Below are 9559 nucleotides of genomic sequence, written 5' to 3'. Positions count from 1 at the left end.
TACCATAGCGTGTCTTCCATGTGGATTGCTGTAATAGTCCCTGCCTTGCTGTTACTAGTTTGAGCGAGTTACATTAAGCTACTGCAGTTACACCCTGCTCAAGCTAAAATTGCTCACAGAACTGCTCAGAGTTCTCATGGTCAGAGAGTAACAAGTACAGGATAGCCTTGGCATGAATCTTGTGTAGAGCTGTCCCAGTTTAACTGCATTTACAGCACCTGCCTTTGTGACGGCTCTGGTGTTCTGCACTCCATACTTTGCTCAACCAAAAAGCTACACTTCAGAATAAACTATTAATGAAGAAGAATTAAATTTGTCTAGAACAAAGTTCATGGGCATCATGTAAACAGATAAATCCCAGCAGAACCTTAGCTAATTGCTTTTACGGTGTAAAAACTGTAAGAAAAGAAATGTTGATGAATTATTTAGTTTCCTACTGTGGTCTGCATAGTTGAAAATCCATGCTCTAATCAGCTGTGACTGAATTGCAGCAGGACTAACTTAAATTTAAGCTTATGAGTTTAAGACATCAGTGGAAGTGAATATTATCAAAATGTATGATATCAGGATAATGACATAGTCCATCAAAGGTGCTTATTTATACTAAAACCCACCATCTACTGATGCCGTTTGTGTCAATGCCATGGATGATGAAACAGTCTGCATAGCAATGCAGCAATAACTCAACCTATGCTATGACAATCCATATCTGTACGGCAGCTCCTCATTAAGTTACAATATTATTAGCATCAATGACAATTTTGATGTCTGTAAGACTATGGGGTGTTTTTAATGTTATATGAGCCCCAGTTCTGCACACTAGTTCTACATCTTCCTCACATTTGATCTTCTGGAGCTGCATTCATTGAGTTGTAGAAATATTTGAGAACAGACACAGTACATGTACCTCTCTTACAACAGGAAAATATCCATGGTGAAATCAAATGCTCTGAGATGCAGTATTTCCTATTGCTCTGATATGTTCTTCCCAACCTTGCTGATGGAGATGCCAGCTGACAATTCTGCGTAGTCCAGGTGGAAGGTGACCCTGGTCATATGCACAGATAGAGTGACTTTTCTTATGCAGGTGCATTAAAATTTTCCTCTCTTACACCTTTTGTAATGCTGGTACAGTTAGTGCAGGGTTATATTTTCTGTGCAATTTCATAACTGTGAGACAGAACTCCTGTTCCTCTGATCAGTGCTAAGGGGAGCTAATCTACCAGGTAAATCTGGTCCAGCTCTGAAATTCACAATTAATTGTAAAATGTAGAATATTTAGCAGAGGCACGGGGAGAACAGCATCCATACTTTAAAGTCAACCACGTGCCTAAATAGCACTGCTAACTGCCACACAGCAGGCAATCTCAACTGGCCTTATCAGTCAAAAAAGCAGCAGTGATCAAGTATGAGAGCTCAAGACTAAAACACTCCAGTTTTCATGCGAGTAGTTTTTGGAAACGGTATTACTTTAGCTTCTACATAGACCATTTCTTTGGCAGAGTGAAAGCATCGTGCAGGAAAGCACCAGACCACTGCAAGAAGTCTGCACAAAGAACAGGGATAGGTGGCTATCATGAACCAGAATAGACCCACTCCAGGCAGTGAATGGAGAGATGCTTGTTGGCCGCAGCAAGGGAACTGGCTCCATAATTGTAATGAAAACTGACCCTCATTTGGTTAATTTAAAATTGTACTGGCTTGTGTAGTAGCTGTTGCCCTCTCTCCCTGACAACTGGGTCAAAACTTGTGCTGCAGCTACATAAAGGAATATAACCACAAGTCATGTAAATATCTTTAGCCCAGTCAGCAGCACAAGGATGTACAGTGCATTTTTCATTTTAAGGACAAAGCACATTCCCAATTAGTGCTTAAAAGGAAGCTTGAGTCCTTGATTCATCAACTGAAACAAATTGGAGGACTTCTACAGAAAAAAAAAATCATCCTAGAATAACATAATACCGAGGGTTAATAATGAAGAGAGGGGAAAGAGGATACAGGAGGATGGGGTAGATTAATACAGCACAGTGCAGTTATGGTCCCAGTGGAACTGCATCTATTCTGAAAGTTAAGCATATACATAAAGATGTTCAGGAGGGTAATGAAGACACAGGGCAGTCATATCCCAGGAGCTTAACACATGTAAGGACAACAAGATTCACTTCTTAATAAGGGCTTCTTTTTATTTTGGATTAGGAAATTGTTCTGCATAAGTCATTTATACTTTCACATCATACTTATTTTCAGGGGGAGACTTTTCAACTGCCTAATCACCATCTTGCTGCTCTCAGACAATCCTGTTGTGCTTTCTGTCTTTTTCTCCCTTTTAATTCTTCACTATTATTATTATTATTCCCTGTGTCCTTTCAGCACAGGGAATAAGATGCCCTGAGTTGCTCACCTGGTTTTGCACTAAACTGCTGCCTCAGGGACTGCAGGAGATGCCAGTGGAGATACCCCCTCATCCCCTCCAAATCTCCCCACTTATTTTCCTCATAGTTGTAACTCATGGTCTTTTAACCCAATACCTGTTAGGTAAAGTGACCTGACCCTGCTACACCACAGGCAGAGGGTAGATGCTTTCCCTTTCAACATTTCCATCTTTTGCACAGAACTGGTCCTACAAACCACTGCACAAACTCTTCCCATTTCAAAAGTGGAAGCAAGCTTCACTCAGAGCTGAAAACTGTATCAAATTCTCACAGCTCCTCTATTGTGATCCCTTCTTTTAATTATTGGGTTGGCTGCAGCAATAATGCAGAAGTGGTTTTGTCTACAAAGGAAATTTTTATGTGTTACTATAGCTACTCACAGGGCTATCACTGTCCACTGTACCATTGAAAATACTCAGACCACAAATTTCTTGTTGCAATGCCAGTATGTGCTATTCTATCTCTAGGCACATTCAGACATGTTTTCTGTTTGTGTATTTATTTGCAGTATATGCTGGAAGATATCTTTCCAGGCAGTGTGTTCTAAAAATAAACATATTTCACTTGCTCTCCTACAGTGTAGAAGAGCTTCTAAATGTTGGGTGGCTTGTAAATTGATTCTTGTCTTAGAAATGAGCTTATTTACCTCCATTATTTGATAAAAACTACCTTTACTTTCACTCCTTCCCGACAAAGACACCTATTTATACGGAGCTGTGTGCAAGCAGCGCTTCTTCCCAAATACACAGTTACGGGAGCGTACAGTCTGAAGACAGCCTTCACCAAGGACAAGCACTCACTGGCTGCATTCAGTCAGGGTTCCTCCAAGCTTCTGCAGAGCTCCACTGGATGTATTGAAACTCGTGTGCTGGATCTAGGCTTTCTGGCATCACTTGCAAGAGAAAGCATCACAAAAGAGACAAGTCCTCCTAAAGAAAGCAAAAACTGAGCCAAATCAACCTCCAAGTAGGTTCCATCAGTGCTGTCGCCACCCAGCCCATTCATCGGGAACAATGAGTGCGGGCATTGAGATTCCACACTGGATTCATAAATAGAGTGCTGCCTTTTTAGTATGTCATATTTAGGCAAGAGAACAGATTCTGGCTGTAAAAAAGTACCCTTGGAACCTGTTTTTATTGTTCTTACTTGAAATATTTCTAAACAGTTTTCTCATCACGCACGTTAAACAACTCCAGCCTCAGGAGTATAATAACAAATAGCAAATATGCTGACTTTTGCAGAGCATAAACGCTAGTCTTACATGCAGGTCACAATTTAATGAGTTCACAGACAACACGGCCCCCAAATGAAATGGGAATCAATGCTAATTATGATGAGGAATCCCAGTGTCTCTACTGCATCTGTAGTGACATTCACCTGCAACCACTGACTTCTCACATATTGATTTTAAGGTTAACATCAGGCACAGTACCTTGACATGAAACGTGTCCTTCTGCCCTCAGATTTGCACTGACAGGGATCAGACAGCCAATAATTGGTAGTGGGGAAACATCCCATACTCTCCATGCATAACCGGCACAAAAGAAAACACAGCTTCATGAATATTTAGCAAGTTCTCACACTCTTAGTCATGCCAGATGTATTTCAGATTTAAAAGAATGTCTCTTGTGCAATTAGAAAAGTCCCTGTTCCAGGAGCAGTTAGTTTTGCAGCTGACTCCCATACCCACTTCCTGAGTGAGGATTAGTTTGAGGTTAGAAATGCTCAGAGAGCAAAATGGTTTCTATACAGACATCTTTCGCTCGTAGACTTTTCAATTACATTTAAGCTTTTGATGTTGTTTACACGTGCTACGTATCTGCCACAAGCTGAAGTATTAGACAATGCTACCATTATTTCTTTAACAGAAATACCAGGACAAAAGAATGATACGAACCAAAACATCAGCTAAGGAAGAGCAGCTCAGTGTGCGAGTGGAAGGTGACGCACAGTGCTGCCCACTGATGTGCAGGTCGGTCAGTTACGGGTCAGAAACACGCCGCAGAGCTAGCACAAATCCTTCCTTGTGGCACACTCAAAAGCACAAGTTCAAGGACGCATCAGAGGACAGGCGTGCCCAGCTGGCCAGAACAGAGAGTCGGGAACCTCTGCCCCCCGTGTCCCGGACGCCCAGCTCCGCAAGCAGCAAGCGCCCAGGTGACACCCTCGCGTCCCTCCCGTCCCTGGATGGGGCGAGGCAGGTGGACCCCAGGGCTCCTCTGCTGAGCCTTGCCCTGTCTCCGGTAACACGGGCTTTCCAAGGACCAACGTGCCCCTCCGCCTGCCCCTCCGGCTCCGGGGCCTGGGGCCTCACCGCTGCACCCACGCGGCTGCACCACGACCGCCTTTTCCTCAGGGAGCCTGCCTGTACCCACCGCTTGGGAATACGCTGTCGGAGCGGCCAGAAACACAGTACAAGGGGTGCAGAGGTATATAAAATGCTCCATTAGTGAATTTAATGCCTAGTGATAAAACGCTTTATCCATTCTGGAGGACAATATTTAAGCAGATGCTATTAGTGGTTGTATTTCAAAAGTCAACAGGCCTAAATAAATCTAACATTTATTTCCACTAAAAATGTTATGAGGCCAAGCTCTTTTTTTTTTTTTTCCTTTAGGTGTTCAATTAAGAAAAAAATACACAGATCTCCCACAGAATTTAAGACTGCCATCAACAGGAAAGCTTTTTGGTTAAAGGTTCATCCCATCGTGTAAAGGACCAAATTGATTATTTTTAAATAATTTACATCCCAGAGGCAGTATTAAAAAATGTCCCAAATGGAACTAAAAGCATCGTAAATATAATTTCCTGTCAGGTTATATGAAATATTCTGATGACTGAACAGTTCCTAAAAGGACGCTAAGTGTGAATTTGGAAAGTCTGGCTCCAGCTTTCTGAAAATGCCAGCTTTGAGGTGTGTGTCGTTTGATTTAATCTTTGCTTACCTTGAGCAAGCCCTTTGAGCTACATAGCTATGCGTGTTGTTTTCTTTTCTCTGATTGATTACATTGATGCTTATGTTTTGAATAGACTTATCTATCTGAGAAGCAAGGGGAAACTAGTCATCAACCCAGAATTTGGGGGAGGGAGAGGAGAGGAAATCATGACTCTGCTTACAGCCTGGATAAAGATCCTTCTGAGAGCATCACCAGCTTGCCAATGAATGCAAATGTCTTTTATTTTTCTTTCAGTGTGAGTATGTGTGGGAGGGGGAGGAGACAGAGGAGAGAGTCAGCGTTACCACCACTGCTGTAATGCTGAATTAAGACAACCACCTGTCCATCATCTACTTCCAAATTCTTTCTGCTTTTCAAAGACGACTGACATTTCACAGCCTCCTGTTGCCCATCTTGCTAAAATATTAATGCATCCAAAGGTTCAGATGGCTGCAACCATTCAGAACAGAGAATCAGAAATTAAAAGCAAACAGGCAGAACAAAAAAACAAAATCTGGGTTTGAACTTGCCATTAGAAGAGGAGGTGAGCATACATTCATCGTATGATGTGAGTGATCCTGTTTTGCTGTTAATGCAATATTTATTAGCATTGACTCCTCTCCTTGTGATTTCCACTAGCTCTGTTTTCACACCATGTTCATCATCACAGCTTTTGAGTTTCTCTGCCCAGCTTCCACAGTGCCCATATGTTGCCCAACTTGTCCAGCCAGGTTTCTTGCCTGGCTCTTTCTGTGTCGTATAATCTCACTGTGTAAACAGCCCCTTTCTCTGGATGTTTTCAACTGTTAGACAAAAATAAGATAAGTAGTTTTCTAATCTCTCTTTTTTTTTTAAACATTTCAAGGACATTGAATATTTGGTTTGTTTGACTGAGGATGTCAGCAAGCAACCCATGAGTAATATAGACTATGTTTTTTTTTCCCCCACCCAGCTGACCATGGCTAACATGTCTGTGAAAAAAGGTAGCTGGGAAGTATGGCCTATGAGCAGCTGCCTGAATACCTGCTCTGGAATAAATATGGTATGGTGGAAATATGAGTCAGTAATGCTGCCAAGGATACAGAGATCTATCTATTTGTCCCATCCTGTAATATAAAACCAGGTGAGGATACCTAAATAATGATAATTATGATCAAGAATAATAATCTCAAAGGCAGATGCGGTGCTGCTCGGGGCATAAGCAAAGGCCACCTCTGCCTCAAGAATCATACTCCAGCCAGATCTGATAAAGAACCACAAAGGTCCAGTGTAGAAGGGTCTTGGGGACTTCACTGAGAGCTGAAGGGGACACAAGAAAATAGGCTTGGCTGAAGAACAACCTGTTCCACAGGAGGTCTACGAGGGGTTAATCACAGTCCTTCACATGGGTCAAGACAAAGTAAGCACTCCTTCCTCTAGCCAAATTCCCACCAAAGCACTACAGTAAGAGATGATATTTGCTGTAAGCATTTTCTATTCACATACACAGCTGTGAAAATTAAGATAAATTCAGTAAAGAGCCTGTGCTTTCACTTACCTCAGGAAATAATTCTGACAGATGTCTATAAATGCGTGAGTAATGCTTACTCCTGTAACACAGGAATATCTTCTGAAAGAATATTGATTTCTTGAATTATACCTGTTTTTAATTGTGTTATGGAACTGCATACTTGTTTTAGTTATTGGCATTTTTTTTGATGTATACAGACTTTGTATAGTTTTGTTGTTTATCACAGTGAAAGTCCAAAAAAATAAAATTCAAAATGAATGAAAGGAAACTACCAAGGAAATGTTTCTTCTCCTGCAACATACTCTAGAAAATCTCATCTCTCATTTCACTTTACCTTCTTTGAGAGTCTCAAGCATATTTCACAAGCAGCACATTAGCAGAGTATCTTGTAAGAGGCGAACAGGAGAAAGGCAGGGCAACAAACAGAAAATAAACTCTGTTGCCCACCAACACTGTGGAAACCTGACCCACCGCAATTCAGCCAAACACCAGAGCATCAAGCCCAGCATTTCCCAAGAGAGGCTGCCCTCCTGCAGGACTGATGAGGCATGATGCACAAGGCTCTCTTACACCTCCTCCCTGAAATAGTTCCCAAAGAGCCAAGACAGCTCATGGCACTCAGAACATCTCACAGGTGGTCCCAAACCACGAGGGACATCCTTCTGGAACTACCTTGGTGCTCAGATTCACAAAGACATTTGAAGCCAGCATTATCTCCTATTCTCACAGTGGGCTGAACGTAGGAAGCCGGGCAACGCTGGTTCCAGCACTAAATTAGTCTACAGAGCACTACAAAGGTGGGATATGGCTCAGAGATGTGTTCTCTGCACTATTAGCCATTTCTTCCGTTGCAGCTGTGAACATTTATAAGTGTTGGGACAGCAGCTGTGAAATATAAAGCGACAGTCCACACCGAGTGTTTTTAAGATGCTGTTGTTTCATTTTTTAAAGAGCTGGAGTTGGCACACACAGAATGCAGCTCTTCAGGCACACTAAATGTCTTTAGCACGATGGGTGGAACTGACCTCTGAGCCCAGTACGTAGCAGTGTTGTTTCAAACACAAGGGATGACCCAACACTTCACACCGCTGCCGGCCAGCCAGTGACCTGGGTGCTGCTGCAGCCGGGGGGGGCTGTGCACCCGCTCTCAGGAGCCCGCTCAGATGCGCAGCACTGACACTGGAACCGCCGCTGCTTGTGTGTCCTGGCGAGATGCGTGGCCCCGTATACAAGCAATGACCGTGGGCTCTTCCCCCGCCTCCCCAGAGCAACAGGCGCTGAATCTGCATGGAGAACCTGACCCGTCCCCACCCTGCAAGGGATCACCCCCTCACAGCCGAGAGTCTGCAGTGACTGGGGCCCAAACACAATTGTCCTGGCATCCTACGCCATACGATTGCATAGCTAACACCTCCGTCACAGGGTGCTGTGGCACTGTGCAGCTCATCAGGATGCTTACAACCTGCTTTGCCTCTCTCTGAATTTGGCCAAGACAGTTAGAGATTGTTCCACTAGCAGCATGGAGATAACTCACAACAATTTTCTTCTGCATGAAATGTGGCTGGATTCCTCACCTATTGCTCTGTGACATCCTGTTCTACAGGCTGGGCGGAAATTCAAAACAACAGCAACAGCCTTTGATGTTTTCAGAGGTAGGAAGAATGCCATTTGGACAACGAAGGAACATTACAGCTTGTGGAACTACCATTAAAACATGAAAAACCTGTCTAAGCATGAAAATACCAAGCAGACCTCCTTGCTCCTCTGGTGATAAAAGTTTATATTTCATTAAACCCGTGAACTCTGGTTATTTAGCAGAGCCAGTTCTCCACCCCCAGCAATTTAATGGGTCTGAGAATTTGTGCCCTTGTGTGTGTGTACAATTTGGAAAGTTTCTAATTTGCTAACAAAGAGATCAGGATACAGGGATCATCTTCCTTGTTTTTATTACAGCATTATATTGTAAAAGTAATTTTGTGGAAGATGTCTGAGGATCAGTGCCATACAGGCTGCCCAGGGAGGCTGTGGAGTCTCCTTCTCTGGAGATATTCAAGGCCAGTCTGGACGCCTGCCTGGGCGACCTGCCCTAGGGAACTGCTTTGGCAGAGGGGTTGGACCCGATGATCTCTTGAGGTCCCTTCCAACCCCTGCAATTCTGTGATTCTGTGAAAACTTAAGATTGGGTAGAAACTAATTACTAACAACAGTTCTCTACTGTGTCTTTGGGAATAACTGCAGAGGGTGACACACACTGGCTGTTCAGCTTCCCACTAGATCAAAGCCCTTGCACCACCTGTGATGGAGGTGCTTCGCAGGCAGGAACGTGAAGACTGATGCCACGCCGACCATTCGTGCCCGTGGAGGCTCGCGTGTCGGTCTGCTGGCCTCCATCCACAACGTGGTGGCTTGCACGGACACGGCCCACGGGGCTGAGAGCTCTCCCTTCGGCTAGGAGGGACCAGAGGGCTGCCAACAGCCGCACAGCGACGTTTGGTGTCGGGGCAGTTAACCCTCCTGTCTGCTAGAGGTCTGCGACTGAACCCCCCTTTCCAGGCGCACCCCCAGCGGGCCTGACTCGCAGTCGCGCTGGAAGCCCCCGGCGGGGCGGCGAGGAGCCCGGCGCAGCACCAGGCCCCGGGCTGGAGCGCGGGCGGGCAGCGGGTGGGCAGCGGGTGGGCAGC

General features: G+C 44.3%; 1 long non-coding RNA gene across 6 annotated transcripts in view; it reads right to left on the bottom strand.

Annotated features, from left to right (window-relative positions):
* Positions 1 to 9559, bottom strand: part of LOC308180605 — a 193693-nt gene that overhangs the window by 111511 nt on the left and 72623 nt on the right. The window lies entirely within an intron of this gene.

This window comes from Anser brachyrhynchus, assembly GCF_964034855.1.
Source record: "Anser brachyrhynchus genome assembly, chromosome: 20".
NCBI lineage: Eukaryota > Metazoa > Chordata > Aves > Anseriformes > Anatidae > Anser > Anser brachyrhynchus.
This window is presented reverse-complemented; position numbering and strand designations above follow the sequence as displayed.